This window comes from Rattus norvegicus, chromosome 8 (assembly GCF_021556685.1).
Source record: "Rattus norvegicus strain SHRSP/BbbUtx chromosome 8, alternate assembly SHRSP_T2T, whole genome shotgun sequence".
In the NCBI taxonomy this organism is placed as follows: domain Eukaryota; kingdom Metazoa; phylum Chordata; class Mammalia; order Rodentia; family Muridae; genus Rattus; species Rattus norvegicus.
In genome coordinates this window covers 100,313,920-100,336,397 of record NC_141541.1, presented here as the reverse complement: position 1 = coordinate 100,336,397, position 22,478 = coordinate 100,313,920, and positions in this window count along the sequence as shown.

The following is a 22,478-nucleotide window of genomic DNA, read 5'->3' as shown; positions in this document are numbered from 1 at the left end:
GGATGCTGTGGAACCTTTTTGGATAAGAAGCTTGAGTGGAAAATATTTGACCTGGGGTGGGCCTTGGATGGTATAATCCTTCCCTGCTTCCATCTAAGACCTCAAAATTTCATCTTTTCTATGATGGAAAGCCACCACCCCCACCAGTGATTGAGTCTACCCCAGCCCCTGTGTACTCTCCACCATAATATTCTCTGAAATGGGAGACAAAGTTCCTAATTTTGGACAGGTATTTGACCACAGTGATGAGAAAAGAATGATAATGAAAAAGGCAGTGTGTGGGTACTGCACACATGGATACGGCAGAAGACACAGAGGTATACCCACACAGCTGTGCTCGCCTGGCCACAAGCAAATTGCCCAAAGAAAAACCAAATGGGGAAAATTATCTAGACTCATCTGGATGGTTACATAGGAAACGGATCCGTATCTTTCACCTTGTATAAAAACCAGTGCTTAGTAGGGTAGAAAGCATGCTGGCTGCTGCTTCCTCCTTTGGAGACTTGCAGGTGCCTCTGGTACCATAAAACCTAGTCCCCAGGGAGGGAGAAATCAAGTCAGTTCCAACCTCAGGGTCTCTGTTTCTGAAGGGCACAGTGTCTTAAGTAATAGGACTTACCTTCCATCTCCAGAGTAGCCAGGGGCAAAAGCAATAGGTTGCATGTTTGGGGAATCTTCCTCTCTCTCTTTTTATTATTTTATTTATTTTCATTCCAAATGTTGCCCCCCCTTCCCACTCCCCCTCCAAGATTTCTTCATTCCCTCTCCACTTCCCTTTGCCTCTGAGAGGGTACTATCCCCTACCTCCACCTGTGCACCCCCCTTACTCCGCCCACTCACCTACCCTCAGCTAACTCCCTACCACCATATCTCCCTTCCCTGGGGCATCACGTCTCTACAGGATTAGGCACATCCTCTCCCACTGAGGCCAGACAAGGCCGTCCTCTGCTACGTATGTAACAAGGACAAAGAGCTAGCCTTTTTATGCTCTTTGGTTTGTGGCTTAGCCTCTGGGAGCTCCCAGGGGTCCAGGTTCATTGATACTGTTGGTCTTCCTATGGGGTTGCCCATCCACTTCCATTCCTTCAATCCTTCCCCTAACTTTTCCATAGGGTCCTTGACTTCAGTCCAATGCTTGACTGTGTCTGAATCTGTCTCAGTCAGTTGCTGATAGTTTCTCAGAGGATTCCCATGCTAGGCTCCTATCTGCAAGCACAACATGGCATCAGCAATAATGTCAGGATTTGGTGCCTACTCATGGGTTAAATCCCAAGTTGGACTTGTCCCTGTATTTCTTTTAGTCAGGAACAATTCTGGGTCAAAACTTTTGAAGGTAGGTTGGCTTTGTCTATCTACTGGAGATTGTCTGTTTAGGTTTCATCTTCCCATTGTTGGGCATTTTGGCTAAGGTCATCCCTTCGAGTCCTGGGAGCTTCTCACATTCCAGTTCTCTGGGACTTTCTAGAGGTTTTCCCGCTCCACCCCATGCAACTGCATATTTCCATTCATTATCCTGACACCTCTGGGCTTCTCTGCAGTCTCATGCCGTAACTGATCCTGCTCCCTTTCCTTCTCCTTCCCCTATCCTACCCAGGTCCCTTTCCCCCTCTTCCTCCCATGATTATTTTGTTCCCCTTTCTAAGTGGGATTGAAACATCCTCATTTGGGCCTTTCTTCTTGTTAAACTTCTTACTGTCTGTGGTTTGTTTCAAGGGTACTCTGTACTCTTTGGCTAACATCCATTTATCAGTGAGTACATACCAGGCCTGTCCTTTTGGGTCTGGGTTACCTCTCTCAGGATGATATGTTCTAATTCCATCCATTTGTATGCAAAATTCATGATGTCTGTATTTTTAATAGCTTGATAGAATTTCATTGTGTTAATGAACCACATTTTCTGTACCCATTCTTTGGTTGAGGGGCAGTTGGGGTGTTTTCCAGCTTTTGTCTTTTTGGAGAGTCTCTTAGACACCCGGACAACAATTTTAAAGAGGGCTGCCAAGGCCTTTTTTGTTTTATTGTTTGTTTTTGTTTTTAAAAACTATTTTTGACTTTTGAAGGGAGAACTTTTTGTTTAAATAAGGAAAGTTCATTAAAACTATATATGTAGTTTTATGGTTATTTTGATAAATGGTTAATAGTATGAGTTCATGTGGTCTTTTCAGACATTCCTATTGTTATTTGATCCTATGAGCTACACCAATGACCAGCATGGCATGATACCCATGTAGGTAGAGTAGTGACAGGCACACTTTGGATGTAACCAACAGCTCTTTAATTGGACATCAGACCTGCTCAACAAAATATATCCTATGCCTGTTACTAGGAACAGACCTAACTACTCAGTGATAATGAAAACATGGATAGTTGAGGAGAATCTAAAACCACTAAGTTACTAAATACATATGTTCCCTAATATCAATCTACAAACGCATGTCCTTATATCCAAAGGTAAGTGTAGTCTTTACCATTCATCAGACAACCTTCTCTTTACCACAGAGACCACCACAAGAAATCACAACCCATCAAAATACAGAGTTGTAGAGCCTAGTTCCAATGTCTACATCCATTAAAACTCTACTGTACTCAAGGTTTAGGCAATACTATGGAAGAAAGAAGTTGAAAGAGTATAAGAGCCAGAGAGGATCAGCGACTTAGCTGTTAGATTGTGTCTTCTAGTAACATCAGAAGTTACAGGAAGGAGGTCTCACTAACATACCTCTCCAAATGAACAAGAATGATCTCAATAGGCATGCCAAACTAGGTGGGGGAAAAGCCTAGGAAGCCTCAACCATAAACAAAGGCTATAGACAATTGAGTAAAGCTTGGAGTGGGAGACATGGTTCTTTCCAGAGAAGAACACAATTTTTCTTACAGTATCAAATCTTCAACCCCCAAAACATCCTTACAAGTAACATTATATAGACTCGAGAGGAATTTAAGAATACATATGTATATACAAATACATATATGCACTTAATAACAATTAATGAAAAAATCCACAGACTTGGAAAGTATATATAAAGGTTTTTAGAGAAGAAAGGGGAGGAGAGAAATGTAATTCAATGGCAATCTCAAAAGCAAACAAACAAAAATTCAAAGTTTCTCAAAGGCCTAAATATAAAATCTTAAGATGTTGAAACTATTAGTAGAAAGCACAAGGATGTGTTTGAAGATATATACATGGGCATGACTCTCTGATAAATTGTGAAGTAACTATGACATTAATAAATGAGATCAAATTAAAAGGCTTCTGTCTCGGAAATAGTGAAGTAAAGAGACAGCATTCAGGATAGGAGCAACCCTTTGACAGGTGGTCATCTGGCAAGAAGTTCATAAATAGACTTCGTGAAGAATTCATAACAACTCAACCTATGAAATTTAGCAAATATTTACTAGAAGTACAAATGGTCAGGAAGTATATCAAAGTGGTTTAACACCATCTATCACAGGATGATGCAGGTTAAAAACTGACTTCAGTTTCCTTCTTTTCTCAGTCAGAATGGCTGCATTCAAAAAAAATAAACTAAACCAAAACAACAATAAACAAAACAAACAAACAAATAAACAAAATCCTGTGAGGCTCCCCAGGAGGGGGAATTTTATACACTGTTGGCATTAATGTAATTAGCACAGGCACTGTTATAATCCATCTGAAATTTAATTTCAAAGTGTGAGAAATAGGATACTATCTCGCTTAATACTCCTGGGTACATGTCTGAAATAATAGATGTCAGCAAAAATCAAAATCTGCATACCTATGTTTATTACAACATTATTCATCATAGATAACTTATAATTGAAATTAGCTAACGTGGCCATAAAGGGATGAATGGTTAAAAAATATTAAGTATTTACCCTAGAGTATTATTTATGCACAAAGAAATAACAAAATTAGGCTATTTTCAGGAAAAATATGCAAATAGAGATGTTTGTGTGTATAAATTCAGATTCAGAAAGACAAGTGACTTCTGTTATGAAGAATTCACAAAAGCTAGAAATGGTAAGGGACACAAACAGGAATATTGATTAGAAGAGAGACATGGAGTAATGAGAGCAAAACTGACTAGACCATTGTGTATAAGTGTGGACAGCCAGATTATATAAGACAACACTATCCAATGGATAAATGTGCAAATTAATTAAACAAACACTCATCAGAAGAAGTACAAATGGTATCATTTATAAGTGGAATTAGAAATGATCAATAATCACACTTACAAAGTATAGTGTATATACTATATACAAAGTATAGTAAGTAGTAAAATATTTTAATAAAGAAATTACATACAGTACCAGATTATGAAATGGTCTCTCATGCTCATGGATTAAAAAGTTTAACAGTGTGAAAACGGTCATCCTATCCAAAGCAAGATTCTATGCAGTCCCTGTCATAATTCCAACTCAATTCTTCACAGAAGTTGACAAAGTAATTACACATAGAAACACAAATGACCAAGTATACGTAAGACAACCCTAAACAATAAAGAGTCCGCTATCGGTATCACCATCCCAGGTATCAAGTTACACGACAGAGCTACAGTAGTACAAATACAACATTTAAAATCATTTAGTTTTATGAGTTCCATTTATTAATTATTGGTCTTCATTCATTTACTATTGGCGTTTTGGTCAGAAAGCCCATTTTCTGTATCAATTCAAGTGTATTCCCCAATTTCTCTTGTATCAGATTCAGGATATCAGGTCATGCTTTGAAGTCCTCTGTCCACTTGGCATTGAGTTTTGTGCACAGTGAAAGATGAGGATCTGGTTTGCTCTTTTCTGTAAAGCTGTCTGGTTGCACTGTCAAAGATGCTGTCCTTTCCCCAATGGGTATTGTTGGCCTCCTTGCCCAGAATCCTGCTCATTGCTGTTCTTTTCTCAATGACTGATAAATTGAAAAATCTAAGATTTACATCAACAGAAGAATGGATAAAAAGTTTGCATGTGTATGCAACAGAACATTATTTAGCAGTAAATTAAAGTGAAATTATGCCATTCCCTGGTGAATGGAATGAATTGGAAAGAATCGTTCTGAGTGAATTAGCCCAGACCAATGACATTTAACACATGTTTTCTTTCATTTCATGTTAGCTTTGAACTGCAAATATGTGTGTTCTATTTGGAATACCCATAGAGGTGACAGAATTAAGTTCCAGTGGCTATGGGCTTTCAAGAGAGGAAAGACAGAGCAAAGTAGCACAAAGTGTGAAAGGGGAATAATTGAACATGAAGTGTTAAATTGGGGTGGGGAGGGTGAATGGAGGGTAGAGAAGGCATCATAGAAGGAGGAACAATTAACACTAACGGCCTTTCCAAAAAGTCATATAGAAACCCACTACTGTACAAGCTTCTAAAACATATACACACATACGCTTATGAAGAGTTTCAGTGGTGTTATCCTATAATGGGATACACAAATGAGATTTCACAGAATAAGAAAAAAATCTCCATGCTGCAAGTGTGTTACATCTTTTGGATATTTTAGCCAATGAGTTTCCATAGACCTTAAAACATTAGTAGATATTCCCAGTGCTCCAAGTTACCCCCAAAACTTGACAGAGGGATCCTATTGGTGACTATACAACATATATAAGTCATAAAGCAGAAAGAAATAAATGAGATCCAAATTGGAAGGTTCATTTCTATGGGCTTTGATAGTGCCAGAAAATATGATACATGCCAGCAGATGAGACAAGTGACCATCAGTCCTGCCTGGCTCTAAATCCCAGCAGGTACAACAATGGCTTACCTGTCAACATACTCACTGGTACAATTGTAACATAAATCATAGGCATAACCAACCATCTTCTGTTTGGATCTAAGGGCAGCTCCACCATGTGCAACTCATACCTTGCACTGTTACTGGTACCAAAACCTCTAGCTAGACAGGTCTGTAGGAAAGCCTGCAAAGAAGAACCTAATTCTTTTCTTCTCCTAAATGAATACAGTATTAACCAAATCTTATGACCTTACAACCTAATGATGCGTTATACTCATAGGCCTTGTACTTGTCAACTCTCATCAGAGAAGCTTGTTTTAGCAGCAGATAATGACTAACAGAGAGACCTCCAAACTGGCCAAAGTGCAGAGAATAGAGTCTCTGGTATACTAGGCCCTTTCGGGACATCAATTCTTAACATCGCATCCCAAGGCTCAGGGACCATTATGGAGAGTGATTCTCAGAGCCACATGCAGTGCATGAATAGGACTCAGTATCTTCAGGACAAATGAGGACAGATACACATACGGATTTACAGAAGTTGCGATAGTATGGACAAGACCTGTGCAAACTCAAGCCAGCATGATTCCAGTATGAAGGCGAAAATTCTGCCCTAACTAAAGTAGAGGGAGGGAGGATGGGTTCTCCTTAAGTGTTTGTCTCATGTTAGGTAGCCCATGCTCCAGTGGAAGGCTGTATATTCAAGCATGCATTGACATCACAAATTGGACTCCTTGGCTAAAATTTAAAATTTAAAATGAAAAAGGACGTGATGTTGGTTTAGTAAGTAAAGATGGGTAAATTTGGGAGGATTTGGATGAAGGGGTGAATATAATAATATTCATTGTATAAAAATCTCAAAAAGTAATAATAATGAAAGCCCCAACTCTTAAAATGAATAGAAATTCCAGGAGTTAGTTGTTCTGTGGCATAGCTGCTCTTTTCCATTCTCACCTCTGACTGGGCTATCCAGTCCCAGACCACTGGACTGTGTGCATAATTTTTTTCCTTGTTGAAAGAACAAGATTTGATAATGAAATCTTAGCAAGGGGAAAGTTAATTTTCCAAACAATGAAAGTCTGGCCCTCCAAGACCTCATTTAACTTACAACACAAGATCTGAATTAAGCCAAGCTTATGGTTTTTTTTTTTTAAGAGACACAATGTAATTTTTTCAAATACTTGCTTAAATCAGCTAACAGTATTTTCAATTAAGTCTGTCTGAGCTTGTGCCAATGAAGGGACCACATTCACATAGAGATGGTTGCTAGAACTCATCATTTGAAAATACTGATAGCTGTTTCACATATATATCTGGGGGGGGGGAAGCCCAATAAGCTACATCTTTTAGAATGCAAACTCAGCTTAATTTAGACTGCTTTCTATTTTAATTCAAACTGTTCCTTGGCTCAATTTTTCAATATTGAATATAAGGCAATGTATGAATTTATATTGTTCACCAATTAATAGTCACAGTAGGTATATCTCAGTAGCAGAAGTACTATCCCTACCCAAGTGTAGTTTTGAGAGTGCTTTATTCTGCATTGTTAATCATATGCAAATATGTATTAGGACTGTTGACACATTCATCTTTTTAATGTCTTTCTAGCTTGTTAAAGTGAAGTTGAAGGAGCTCCTGGAGGAGTGATACACTGCATATAATGGACTTGGGAATGAAAACTTTGGTTCTATATGCTTAATTAGTTTCTAATTTCTCTGTAATCTCATCACGAGTCTCTAACAGAAAGTAATATTGACCATCCATATGGTACAAGTGGGTGCTGGCATTTTAGATCATCCTCTGGAGGGCTCAGTAAATTATTTACTAAGCCTAATGTACTACTAATTCAAATTAAACTTCACCTCCAGTGTAATTGTAAATTTGGTGAGTAAATAGCACCCTATAATCATCATAGGCTTATTATTAGAATTAAGTGAAATCAAATTCACAAGGCCTGTGAATAAAACAAACGAACACCCCACTCTGTTCCATTTAAGAAACTTGTTCAGATAGTCCTTCCTATCAAGACAGTAGAAGACATACTTCATTCCTGAATAATCAAAGAAAGACCATCTAAACACAATGACAGCAATATCAAATATCATTCTTCTAAATTAATTCTACGAATTAAACCAATTTTGGGACCTTTTATGTGTGTGTGTGTGTGTGTGTGTGTGTGTGTGTGTATGTGTGTGTATGTGTATGTGTGTGTATGTATGTGGCTGTGCGTGTGTGCATGTATGTGTGTGTATGTATGTGGCTGTGCGTGTGTGCATGTATGTGTGTGTAGGTATGTGGCTGTGCGTGTGTGCATGTGTGTGTATATGTGTGTGTGTATGTGTGTGAGCATGTGTGCATGTGTGTGTGTATGTGTGTGCATGTGTGTATGTGTGTGTATGTGTGTGTATATGTGTGTGTATGTGTGTGTGTATATGTGTGTGTGTGTGTGAGTGTGTGTGAATTTTTTAACATAAATATCCTGATCCTCTTTCTGCAGTGTTGGTCTGTGGAGGCAGATGACAATCTTTCTTAGTTTTCATCACCACAAACCAAATTTATTGATAATTTTCACTGATATGTATTATACATCTATTATATTAAATGTCTACTCTATTTTATTTTGTTTGTAAGTTTAAATACAAATAGCATTGAATCTGTGTGCTGATGAAAACTTTCCTGCAAATAAATTTAGTTTCTCATTTGGGTGTTTTGTTTCTGCATTTACCTTGAACAAATCGGATCTAATATATGCTCATTTAATTATTTCTCCATCACTATTGTTATTGTGCAGTCATTTTCACAGCTTATTAATACATAGACATCTGCACCTACTTTATGCTGTAAGTAATCTTAAGTATCCTCGTGAATATTTCCTTGCAGAAGTGTGAGACATGCAGTAGTCAATGTTCTGCACTTACCGACTCCTGCTGTATAAAACAGTGATGAACGCTCCCCTAGGCCGATATTGTGCTTATGAACACTCTGGCAAGGACTGAGAAATAGTACTATGAAATTGGAATATCTAGCTATCAGTCATGATTCATCAAGTTTCACAGATGTTTAAAAGGTACAGTGTATGTCTAGTCAGCCATAGAAACAATCTCATCTTGAAGCACAGACTGACCACTCCCAATAAACATGTCCTTCTTGTTTGGGACATCATTCTAGATATAATGGCTACTTAGAATACTGTAAGAAATTAGCTAGACTGGTGTTACAGACCAAGTCTTCCTAAAAACACATAATAATTGACTTAAATAAGTATCCCTAGAAAAATCACTGTGAGAGACCAGGAAAAGCCATTAGTGAAGGTGAATCCTCAGTGCACTGGATATTTCAGAACTGTGGAATAACTACTTAGGACCTTGGCAGATGCGAGTAGAGCTTTCACGAGCCTACAAGACAATTATGGGATGGTTCAGATGGTAGTACTGGGGTGGTGGGGTAACCCGAGTCCTATAAAGACCAAATGATCATGAATAATTAATTACCAGACATCGGGCAGTGATCTATTAACAGTTAAAGTTTGGTTTTCTCTTGATCATATTGTAATTGTGTACTGGTTGTTCCCTCATGGACGAAGAGTATTTAATCTATTTTGGACTATACATGATCCCACAGTTAAGAATCTTTGGATTTTAAAAGAGGCATTGGACTTTTAAAATGTTGAAAAAATTTAGCGTGTATGATATAACTTTTAAAGTTATATAAAGAGTATTTATATGAAGTTATATAAAGAAGAATATAATTTTTTGGGTAAATATACAAATTTATTTATCTGAGCAAAATACAGTTTAAAAACAGAAGCAGTCCATTAGTATGTTGTTGAAAGCATACGTGTACATTTGAGTGAGTGAATGTGTATGTGTGTCTGTGAGTGTACACACAGGTACACATATCCATGCATGTAAGTATTTAAAGACCAAAGTCAAGTTGTTGAGTTCTATAACGTTTAAATTTATATTAGCACTTATGTTGTGATATTAACATTTGATCTTGGGGATATATAAGAAAAGAAAGGTTATGGTTTAACAGTATTGTGTTTATGTTGCTATGAGTTACAATTCTTAAAAACTAGAACCAGTCTGGATAAAGGTATGAGCAATATATGGGAACCTTCCATCTATTAAGTTTCACATGAATGGTAGAAGAAGCCTTATAGGGATATGCATAGTCAATCTCTCAGTGAGCCTCCTCCTATCTTTTATGGATGCAAAGCATGCATATTTTTCAAAGTATTTTGGGGGCATAGTTTCACATAACCAATTATAACACATCCATTCTTCTGTGAGTTGACATAAAGAGCTCAATCTGTCCTTGGAGGTCAGGTAGTGAGGTAACAGGTTCAGGCACCACCCCACTGCTCTCACATTAAACCCTAAATAACCAATAGTGATTCCTATGACTTGTCAATGCTTTTGGGGCTAGTAAAAAATAATCAGTATTTTATTGTGTGCATTTTCTAGTGTTTATTTGTTTGGTGTTTAAACTACATCATCAGATGTGTGTAGTGTAACATAAAGATGGTCCTCTGAAATTTCATATAATTATATAATACAGGAATTATTCCTAAGTATCTTGTAAGGACAAATGTACATAAACTATGCATCCTTTTATTTATATTTTTCTCAAATAGAAAATATTTTTAGTGTGTGTGTGTGTGTGTGTGTGTGTGTGTGTGTGTGTGTATGTGTGTGTGTGTGTAAGTTGACATGCATGTCATAGTATAGTGTGGAGATCAAAGGACAATTCTTTTAATTCTATCACCACATCCCATTTAAATGTGGGTCATGGGAGGGTCAAACTCAGGTTGTTCAGATCATGTGACAAGTACCTCTATCAACTGAGTCATTTCTCTGGTCTGAAACTGTATTTCCTGAAGAATGCATTTAATAACTAAGGATGTATTTTACTATCACAATAACTTTATCATTTTAAAAACTTAGTAATTTAAAAAATAATTGTATCTGAGATAAATTAAGTTATATTCTAATGATTTACTGAAACAATCAATTTTTAATGATAACAACTAAAAGTTGTCAGAAAAATGTGTTACATTGTCATGTTAATTTTCTAAATACTGTGCAGTCTTATTTTTTAGCCATTCTGCATAAAGACAGTTTGCTAACTCTGTAGTTTACATTTGAATTTCGAGATCAATATTTTGATATAAAATATTTTAAGAAAATCACCTGTGACTTGAAATGCATACTCAATTTAAAAAATGAACATCACACAAAATTTACTTTCAATAGTTTTTAAAATATTAAGCTTGAGAAAATCTTTAATTTTATATATTTATAATTTTAAATTTTATATATTTCTTTCAATTGTGTGTATGTTTGTATGTGGAGGGGTCGGATAATGGGTGGAGTATACACTCGAATGCAGGTACCCACAAAGACCAAAAGAAACTGGATCCCTTAGAACCAGAGTTACAGGTGTTTCTGAGCATCCTAATTATGATGTTGGGGTCTCAACTCAACCCTCTGGAAGAATTAGATTTGCTTTTTGCTGCCAATCCATCTCTCTAGCCCTCTTTAAAATATCTTATACATATTTTTATTCTACGTCTCTAAATATTACTTTGCAATTGAATTTCTTATTTACCTTCTGTGACTGTTTTATGCCCTTCTCAGTATTTTGTTGGTCCCAGAATAAATCCTATTAGGAGACATAGAGTCGAATAGGAGGAAGCAACACGCGACCTGTTCTTAAAGAAGAATGGAACTCTGACCTACTTCAAAAAGCTCTCAGTCGCCAGAGTCTAGAACCAACCCAAGGACACCTCCGTCAGCCTGTGTATTTTCTCTGTCGATCACAAAGTTCTCTCATGATGCTGAGACCTCAGGGTCTTGTATATTTTATTCCTTTGGTTCTTGGGGCATTCTAAAGTAGAAAAGGAGATCAATCAAGCAGTCAGTGGACGGAATACAAACAAGAAGAAGAAAACCAGAAGGGCTACTTTTCACTTTCCACTTTAATGGCACTGAGGGGGAAGAAAGGGGGGGAATCTTTAAGGAATTATTTTCTTTATTTTGGCCTAAATTAAGCTTTAAGCTTTAAAAATTACTATAAAATCAACTGTCACCGCACTTCCTGCTACAAACAGAAGAAAGCAATCCTTGTAGCCAGGACAGCAGGAACCTGGCTCTGTGAAATTGCAATCAGGGCGGCTGCTCTGATCAGCCAGGATGGCTCTCGAGTGCTTATCTGGGAGCTTGCCACACCATGATGCTTTCAACTGAGTTAGCTCACACCCCCTTCCAAGATGAAATCTGTCTTCTACGAGGAACCATCAGCACCATCAGGGTGATGAACCCAAACAAAAGCGTCCCCTTTCCCCCCCAAATCCTATTATGAATTAAATGCATTTTGAAATTGGCTCTCATTGAGTTTTGCCCATTTTGAAGTCAAATGCAGAAAGTTATTATATATTTAAAGGTCTTGTTTGCCCCATGCTAAGCATACCGATATGGAATTTATATTGCACTATATTTTCAAATTTAGACTGGACATAGAATTGTAAAGGTTCGCATGATCTCAGAAAATAAAGATGCCTTCCTCCAACTAAGCCTCTTGGTAATATCCTAAGAAATGACAAACCTGAGAGAGATCAGACAATACAGCGTAATTAGAATCAAATTTATAGTGCTCCTTAGTGCTCCGTAAGAGTAACGCCGTATTTGAAAATCTTAAAACAATAAACGCGTCCTCTTACTCTGTGTACTTGATGTTTTCTTCTTAGGTTTCCACGGAATTCAGTTTACTAAGAATTAAACTCAGCCAAAGGTATTTTTTTAAGTGAAAACTAATTTAGCACATATTACTCTGACGTTTCAGGAAATACTTTCAAAGTTGCTCGCTGTTTAATTTGGTTAGATTTAAAAATCAGTGGAAATGTTGAACGACTTAATTTTTGTGAAGGAAGACCGCACTGTACCCAGAGCTTTTGTAACGTTAAAGAAACTGAAGATTCGTTGAAGATACTTTTTTGGAAGACACAAACATTTTAGCTAAAATAAATAATTTCTACACAGGAGAGAAAATTATTAATTTTATACTGGAAGTTACATCTACAGGCAAGTAACTGAAAAAGCAGTCTCTAACAGTTTTTAACCTTCCCTTTCATGTGACGGAGAGGAAAAAAGATGAAAGGATGGCTTTTGTGTTTACATCTGGAGTATAAAAGCAACTCAGTGTGAGAAAGGGACATTCCATGAAATACTATGTCAGAAACATTCTCAGTCAGAATTCCAGAAATAGCAAGATGTTAAATAGATAATTAAAATGTCTTCAAGGTTTAAACCGTGGGGACTTGGGGTTTTAATCATGTGGTGTATATTCATCAGAACTTTTGCTTTCATCTGGGTTAGATTTTGATGCTGTCTTTGGGGGGAAAAAACCAAACTCTGTGCTTTCCAAATCCTTTGGTTTGATCACATTTGATATTAGCATGCTTGGCTCCAGTAGCTCTCATTTCATTAGATGGCTGGCAGAAGCCTTCAGCAGTGCTGTCTTGCAGAAGCCTAATGGGCTTCTTCACTGCTGATGAAATTGGAAAGCTATGGGAACTTCTGTGTCTTGGTAGAGGGACTGTGTTACTCATGGCATAAGAATGTCTTTCCGTGGGAAGGAATCCGACAGAAGATTGCAGTTAATCACAGCTTTATGTCTAATAGATTTTCTTCCTAGTAATTGTGCTTAAGTAATGCAAAAGAATATGACATTAGAAAGGGGGCGTGATGAATAAAATAATATTTCATATGTATGGAACATTAATGTTTCCAGAGATCCAGAGATTTGTAGGTTACCTCTTTAAAGATTCTGCCTTCCATGATCCTGTCTTTTGTTTGTTTTATTACTGCACTCCTTCACGTCTGCTACAGGTCCCACATTTCATTGATGATTAGTTATCAGCGTTAACCCAAAAGAATATTCTAATGCCTTTACATAGTATCAGCTTAGCCTTGAAATGTGTTTTTAGGGTTAGAAGTAATATGGTAGGGATAACTTCAAATAGTAAGGATGATCATAAGTTCACTAAGAATTCAATAAAACAATTCTCATAGTTCAATTTACATATGTAAATTGAAGTTTTAGTCTTTCTTAATATTTTGAATTATAAGGAACAGACATTTCTTAAGTTCTATGAAGGAGTACATTTTGTAAGTAAGATGTAAATTTTTTGATTTTCATGTTAATGGAAACAAAATTAAGTTCATTATAGAAGGAAATGTGTCAGGCAACTGAAACATTTCAAAACCCTCCACCATTTACACAACGAAATGAAGTTGTTTAGCTTGTTAGTTACAGAAAGAGAGGGGATGGGTGGAAAGATACTATCCGGAGACGTGTACTTATTTCACACATGTGGCAAAACTGCTGGTAGGATGTCCACCTCCCTTCACCCTTCACAGTGAAGAACTCACTCACTGGCACCTCTGAGGCAGGATTATTGCTTGGTAGCAAAGCAGTAAACCTTCCTGGGTAAGATAAACTGTAGAGTAATGTTAGTTAAATCCAGAGAACGTAACTGAGTTCTTTTTTAAAACATCATTCACAAACGTAATCTGATTTTTCAGATTTAATAATCTGTGTTCCAATGTAAATTGCTCTAACGTGTTCTTTGATGATATCTATAAAACCATAAGTCAAATTGTATAGTGAATAAACTTATGCTACACAGACATACATTAAAAATTAATGTAGGCAGAATCCCAAGTTCCCCAGTGAGTCTGTTTTGTTACTGGTAAGATTAGAAAGAACTTGGCATCCTCACATGTACATTTGAAAACTGGAGAAACTCAGCTGTCTTAGCAAAACATCCTGACTTGAGTGGCTAGGTGATTGTTACATATGTGCGATAAAATTAAACATATTACAGACAGTGAAAACAATTAAAAATCACCAGACCCGCAACCTGACCCCCGGAAAACTCTCCCTTTTGGTTTCCTCAGCATCTCCAGGATGTAAGATTCAGTTTCACTCTGATGTCTGCCAAATGTTCAATAGTCTTCTGAGGAGTCTGAAGTTGAAGCATTTCCAAATCAGCTGTGATGGCACTGCGGTCTGTCCCCAGCACTCATTCAGAAGCAGGAGCTGACTCTGATTCTCTGACTCGTCTTCAAATTCTTCCTAATGTCAGAAAAAGCTTCTCACTCTATCTATTTCTGCTGAAACACCAAAACCGTTTTGTGATTCTCTACAAAAATCTCTTTCACCAGGAAGTTTAACCTATGGTTTTAAAACTATCTTGGATGTAAGGACTGTTAGAATTAAATAACCCAATGCAAATTCAGTTAAAATGAATATGTTATTGCATTTAAATTTCATTGAATTATTGATTTCAGATGTCTAAAATTACCAAAACAGCCCAGAGGGTGTTCTGGGAAAAGTGCACAGGAAAACACACACACACACACACACACACACACACACACACACACACACACACACAAACTGAACAAATTGGGAAAGCTGTGACTTTTCATCAATATGAAGCACAAGTTTAATTGACTTTATTTACAATAATTAACGGACTAAACTTAAAATTTTTAATAAAATGTCATTCATATGTAAATAAGTCAAAATATATTTTCTCATAAACTTTTATTCAATCACTTTGTCATAGCAATTTACTATAATTTCAAATATATTTTAGTTAATGTTAATGAAAAGTAAAATTAGTGGATTACCCTTCAACACTTCTACCTCAAATCAGGAACTGTAAATATCTAAGCTTGAATATTTAAAGCAGAAACTCATTCATAGCAATCAACATAATTTTTATTTTGCCTTTTTGAGAAATGATCTAAATACTCAATCATTTAGGAATCGAGATTATAATTAAAGCAGTATGCAATTTAATGTTAATCAGGAATTATGACTTACACTAGCAAGTGAAAAGATTCAAGTGACTTCCAAACAACAGAAAGAAATCTGAGAACAATCATTTAATAAAGGCTATTTTGCCTGGTAGGAAAAGATTGTTAGTTGTAAAAAGAAACCTTTTAAACTAATATGATGAGGTGCATGTAAAAATTAATATTATGCTCTAATGTTCTCTCTAGTGAGCAGCCTGGGTTGATTTATTCATTTAGGTAATTATGTTCAGCAATATTAGTAATTCACTGTTAAATTGAATTTGGAGAACACACAATAAATTGAAACTGTAGTCATCTTTCTTTCTCACTATGGAACAAACAGAGATGTATTGATGTTAGTTCTGAGTGTGCTACATAAGTTAAATTCCCTAGACTGCAATTTGATCAGAAAGCTTTAGACATTTACTTGAGCTATGTTAGGAGTCTGCCATTGGATGGCAGTAAAATTCTGCATCAATCACTTTAAGCAAAGGGAAACTGGGAAAATAATAGGGCTCTCCTTTTATTATTTAACAGCAGAATGCTGCTTTAAAAGGCAAAGCTCAGGGGGTTGTGTACATTGCAGTATTACCAACTAATTCTTTAAAGTGTTTTCTCTTCCCGTTCATTAAAGAGGTGATGCAATTTTGCCGGAATCATTTTAATATTTCTTTATGGCAACAGATCAAGTTCTTGCTTTTCTCTTAAATAACAGAATGCCTATTTTTGTGTTAAAAAGACATTAATAAAATAAAATTAACAAATGCATGCGATTTAAACCTCTTGTGCATTATCGATGTCGAAATCGTATTGTGACTCTGGAGCATGCCTGTGTGTTCACTCTATCCAGGCCTCCAGAGTCAGACTTCTTTATTTAAAGTGCCGTGAACATAACAATGTATAGGAGATATTTTTTTTTACAAATTTAGACAGGGAACGAAACTGGGAAAGATCACACAGCAAACTTTGCAGAAGGTGGCAATCCAGCCAATGAAATCTTTCAGTGTGAGCAAAACACTAAGAGTTGATGATTTCTCTTCAGATTTTACAGACAATGGTGCATTTCTGACCTTTAGGTTTCTGGGGGAAAACTCACAGAGGACAAATCTCAAGAAAACCGTCTCTTATCATAAGCCCATTGTGCTTGTCATAGAACGTTAGCAGCCATAGACAGTACAGAGAGCAAATGAACTGAGAATTGCCTTAAATGCTATGTCAAATAAAGAAACACTTTCTTTTCCTCCCATTCACATTTCTACTTGGTCAGATGTTGGTATCTTCAATTACAATTTATTTGGCAATAAAATGAACCAGATTTTTTTCCTCAGGAAATATTCAGGGTGGTCTAAGACAATCTGAGGGCTATTAATCAGGATTTCCTGGGATCAAACCACAGACTTCTCTGCTATTTATCTTTTCTCTCACTTTATGTGTAAAGTCTATTAAAAGTTTATAGTCTTCCAAAGATCATATTAGGCATTAAAATTCAGGCATCTCATTCCTGCTGCAAAGATTGTTAGAAGAAAGGAAAATAAATGAGTTATCACGAATCCATTCTCATCATGAGGAGTGTAAAAGCATGCACAGTGGAACAATATTCATTTATTTTTACGACAATGCTTGAGAAGAGAAAAAGGAAGTGGAATAAACCCAGAGATACATAGTATTATCACTTTAATGCAGGGGTGCTTAGTAGGCTAGGGTAGGTGCTTAACATACAGAAAAGGGTGTGTGTGTGTGTGTGTGTGTGTGTGTGTGTGTTGAAATGCATGATTTTTATAGATTGTGAGTGATTTAATTTACAAGTTTATTACTTATCAAAATTGATTTAAATTGTTTTTGAATTGCTTTTTCTGTATTTTAAAAATTTGATAATAAATGTTTTGAATATAAACGACATTTATTTTTTTCTTTATGTGTGGTTGAAACATGGTTGAAAAATTAAAAATGAATTTCAATTCTCTATAAAGAGTATCAACAGCAAAAAAAGTAACAAACTAAATTATTTTTTGCAATTTGCAATTATGTATATAATGTATACCAACAGCTCATTTTACTATTGATTCCATTATGGATATAATTTCAAAGAAAAAGTCAGTGTTACTCTGAAATCTAAGCATGTTTTTGGATCCCTATCACATCAATATGAAGTTACCACGAATTGCCTGTTACATTTGGCATATATTACCACAATGTCAAGAAATCCAATTTATATATTCTCAAATGATTTCTCAAATTTAATACTAAAATTATTGCAAATGCCTGTTTTTCTGTATATGAGTATCACAAAACTTGCCACAGATCTTTGCAGAAATATTTGGCACCATTCAGCTCTTACAAGTAGATCTTTTTGAATAAACATTGAAAGCAATATATACAAAAAAATCATAAAACCACATAACCATTGAAACATTTGATGTGTTTTTTATTCACCCTGCATCCGAATTATTAAGCCTATATTCAGTTTCCACACACTAATGATAAAATTCCTTGGTAATAATATTGGCCTTGGCACTCATTGTGAGACCTTGAGTTTACTTATCAATCTATGACTTCATTTTTCACTCTCTGTAAAATGTATGAAAATTATCTAACCATTTGTAGTGATTAGATCCATTAAATTTGACATATTCATATTCTGTAGAGAAAGAAGACCTTAGTAAAGATAGCATGGTCATTATTATTATGGGATGCCAAGAATATGAAGAGGAAAATGCCAAGTTCCTTATTTTAAAAAGCTGGCTAGCTGAGCATTCTGTGCCTAGTTCATGCCAAGCACTAGAGATACTGAATGCTTGCTTCAAGCCATGTCTGGGAGAATTATGATTACAATACAATGGAGTAAATTAAGTGATAGAACATTGCTAGTAAAGAAAGAGACACTCTTTCTAGCCTCTATGTTGACAGATTTATTTAGGTGAGGAGAACATTATTTTGGAGGTCTGCAATTTAACCAGGTCTTGAAGAACAGAGACAGCCAAGGAGGAGAAGACTGATAACTGCAAGGGGAATAATCTATGCAAAAGCATCAGAGAGGAAAATATTTGAAATTAATCTTTGATACACACAGTATTACCCTGATGCACATGGACTTATATCGCAGTAGAATTTGACTTGGTCATTTAATTTGGTATGCAAAAATCCAGGTGTGGTGACATATGCCCATGAACCTGGGGAATAGAGGCTGTTAGACCAGGAGGTCAAGATCAGCTTTGGCTTCACATGAAAATGGAGGCCAGTCTGGGCTATGAGATCTTATCAAACCAAAAGCAGAAACAATAAACTGATACATATATTAACCAATGTTGAAAGCTATGTGGGCATTTAAACAAATCATGGGTACATTTAAAGCCAGATACACAGTCAATAAAATGTTGTTACTTACTTAATGTTCACAACTATAAAAATGACATGCTTGTATTAAAACTACCGTTTAGTGCAAGTACCAATTCAATAATATCACTCTTGTTTCATCAAATAGTCAACAAGGCTGGATAATTTTAAAAATTATTTGTTACAGTAGTAAATAATCTTTTTTAAATCAAAGATTCCACCAACAATAAAAAAGGAACTAGAGAAAAACCATACATGAACAAATTGAATAGTAACAAACCAGGCCAGGCATGGGGCTTCATGCTTTTAATCCCAATATCAGCAAGGCAGAGGCAGGCAAATCTCTGTGAATTTAAGGCCAGCTATGTATACATTGTGAAATCCAGGCCAGTCAAGGCTACATAGTAAGACTCTGTCAGAAAAACCAAACAAAACCACAAAGTTAACAAGGAATATGAAGAAACACAGACTTCTAAATGCTCATGAGAGTATATTTTGTTTACAAAAATCTATATTAGAATGATTAAGTTAGAAAGTAAGCAGAAAGTTAAAAGGAATAAGCAAAAATATCCTACCACTTGGATATAAATACTATGGAAGAAAGGAACCAAGAAAGTAATCACAAGCGTGTCCGGTAAAGAGTGGAAAAAAGGGGAGAACAAATATAAAGCAAATATGCTGTTTGGAGAAAGTATGCAAAAGCATACATTAACACTGACTATTAATTAAATGATAATAAAAAGAAAGATGAAAATTATGACTACTAAAATATGAAATTCAAATATTCATAAAGTAACCAAATGACTTAATTCAAAGGTAAAAATAAAAGGAAAGATTGAACTGTATCACAGAATAGCTTCGTCATATCTAGAATTCATAGAACTTCTTGTTGGTCTGCTGCTAAAATTGAAAAAAAGTATGTTTACTTGCCAAATATATATTTTCTTTTGTTCTTTGTTGTAATGAACCTAAAGCTTCATTCATGCTAGGCAATCGTTCTTCTACTGAGCTATAAAATCCCCAGATTTTCTTCCAATTTTTACTTTTAGCTAGGATCTTTCTAAGATACTGAAACAGATCTTATCCATGTAATCCTCCTACCTTGGCCTCCTTTATAGCCATGATTACACTCTCACACCATCACTGCAAAATATTTTAAATGAAAGAAAATTTAGGATAAGTATTTTGAGTTTCAGTTCTGTATTTCATGGCAGGAATGTTTTAAAGCAAGGCATCAACAAAGATGTGAACTTTAATCAATTGAGTGTTTAGAAAAGTTATTTAAAAATAATGTCTAGGATGATGCTGTAACAACATTTTAAAGATTACTATCTTGATTTTAAAATGGAATTCTGTTTCAACACAAAGTCCAAAGACATGGGGAGGATTGAGGATGGAGTCTTGAACTCAGAAGCACTTCTGGGCAATGCATATGCATTTCAAATGACAAGAATACTTAAAGGGGGTGTAACAGGGACCCAACTGAAGGCAGGCCTTTACCTTGAAAGCGTACCACCAAATGAAGTGAAAATAGACCAACAGAGGCTGGAGAAATGGCTCAGGATTTAAGAGTACAGGCTACTCTTGCAAATGACCTTAAGTCAATCTCCAGTAAGTTTGTGGCAGCTCACAACTGCCCCTAATTTTAGTTCCATGGAATCCAACTCCTTCTTCTGGCTGCCCATGACACTGAATGCATATGGTGTACATACATGCATGCATGTAGGCAAAACATTTACATGTAAAAATAACTCTTAGAAAGTCTTTAAAAATATACAAGTAAATCCAATATATTAGAATTTTGAACAAAGGTACAATTATAAAAAGTAATACTATAGAAGAAAGGCAAGTGTGCAACTAACACCCACATCCTCAGTTTGAGGTATTTTACCCATGCTGATAAGTTATAATAAAATAATCATATTAAAGCTATTAATGCTTTAATTAGGACTTATTTGAGATACCTAAATGTCACTTAGCCTATTGATTAGGGACTAAAATATGGGTAAGCTGCCTGTGTCACCAACATAAGCTCCCCTTACCCACTTTGGTCTTGGTTGTTGATGTCATGAACCCAGTTTCCTCTTGGGACTCAATAGGTCCCATATCTCACACTATCCAGTATCTTCCAGTCAGCATACTTGAAGGAAATATCAATGGAAGCCATTCTATCCTTTTAAGTCTTGCCAGAACTGACTGACTTGGGACCCTCACATTGCTCTGATTTAACCTGGGAACCAAGACTGATTCACACTGCAAATTGATACTTGTCCCAAGCTCCTGGACCAAATCACCAAGGCAACAGACTGCAGCTGCCAAGGAGATCTGGTATAGAGGCTGTGTTCCCAAATATCAAAGAGTAAATTGACAACCAAACCCTACAACGAATTAGGCCTATCTTCAACATTATAAACAGCCCCACTGAAAGAACAAATGTTCCTTAAGGAAAAAACGGAAAAAAATTTACCACATAACTCCAGTCATGTAAATCCCAACAAAGATATACATATATGCAAATTCACCTGGAAGAAACGTTCAACAAATAATTCAAGAGAATGAACTATGGTTAAACACCCCAAAGAAGAAAAAGACTAAGAGATAAATGGAGTGAGGGAACTAATCCAAGACATAAAAATAAAATTTGAATAGTTTTGTTTACATTTAGCTAACATATAGTCCCATCACTTCTTTCTCTCCTTCTTGAATATCACCTATACTCCTACTCTACGCTCCCTTTCAGATTCATTACTTTTTTTTTTTTGATCGTCACACACATAAGTGAATAAACATAAAACAAACCCTTTAACTCGCTTAATTTTGCTTGTAAGTATTAGGGCCGACTTTGATATTGGATAATCATTTGAGGATAAATTCACAGAGAAGCTTACTTTTACCTCTCAGTATTCATTGCTTGCCTGTAGCTCTTTATTAGGGCTGTAGCTATGTGAGGTTTCCCCGTCTTTGCATCTTCTGCATCTTCTCATAACACCTGGTGCTGTGGCTGTTTGGGCAGCCATATTGCTGGGATTTAATAGGTGAGGCTTTGTTTTTGTATCTAGGAATCAATTAATTGTATCTATCTATTACAAAAAGAAACTTTTTTTGGTGAAAAAAAAAAGTGGGTCCAAATATTTAAAATGAGATTAGAAATTATATTGGTTTAGGAAAGTGGCAGTACTATACTCTCCTCTAAGATACATGACCTCACTAGTCACGGGTAGTTTGCTACATTTCCAGTACTAGGCATTATTTCCTCCTGTAATGGGGGTCTTAAGTCTAATTAGACATCTGTTGGCTAGTGCTAAGATATAAGTACCACAATTGCACCTTTAGGGATATCTTACTGTAATGGTCATCGTTGTGGTTCATAGGAGTAACAGTTGGGCAGATTGCTTTCCTTCATGGCTGTTTGCATAACAACTTTCCATATTATCAAAGCCCATGTTTAGACTCTTCAGTCCTTTAGGCATATGCCACAGAGGGGTATGGCTGGCTAATACACTAAATTCATGTTAGTCTTGTGAGGATTCCCCATACTGAATTCCAGAGTGGCTGGG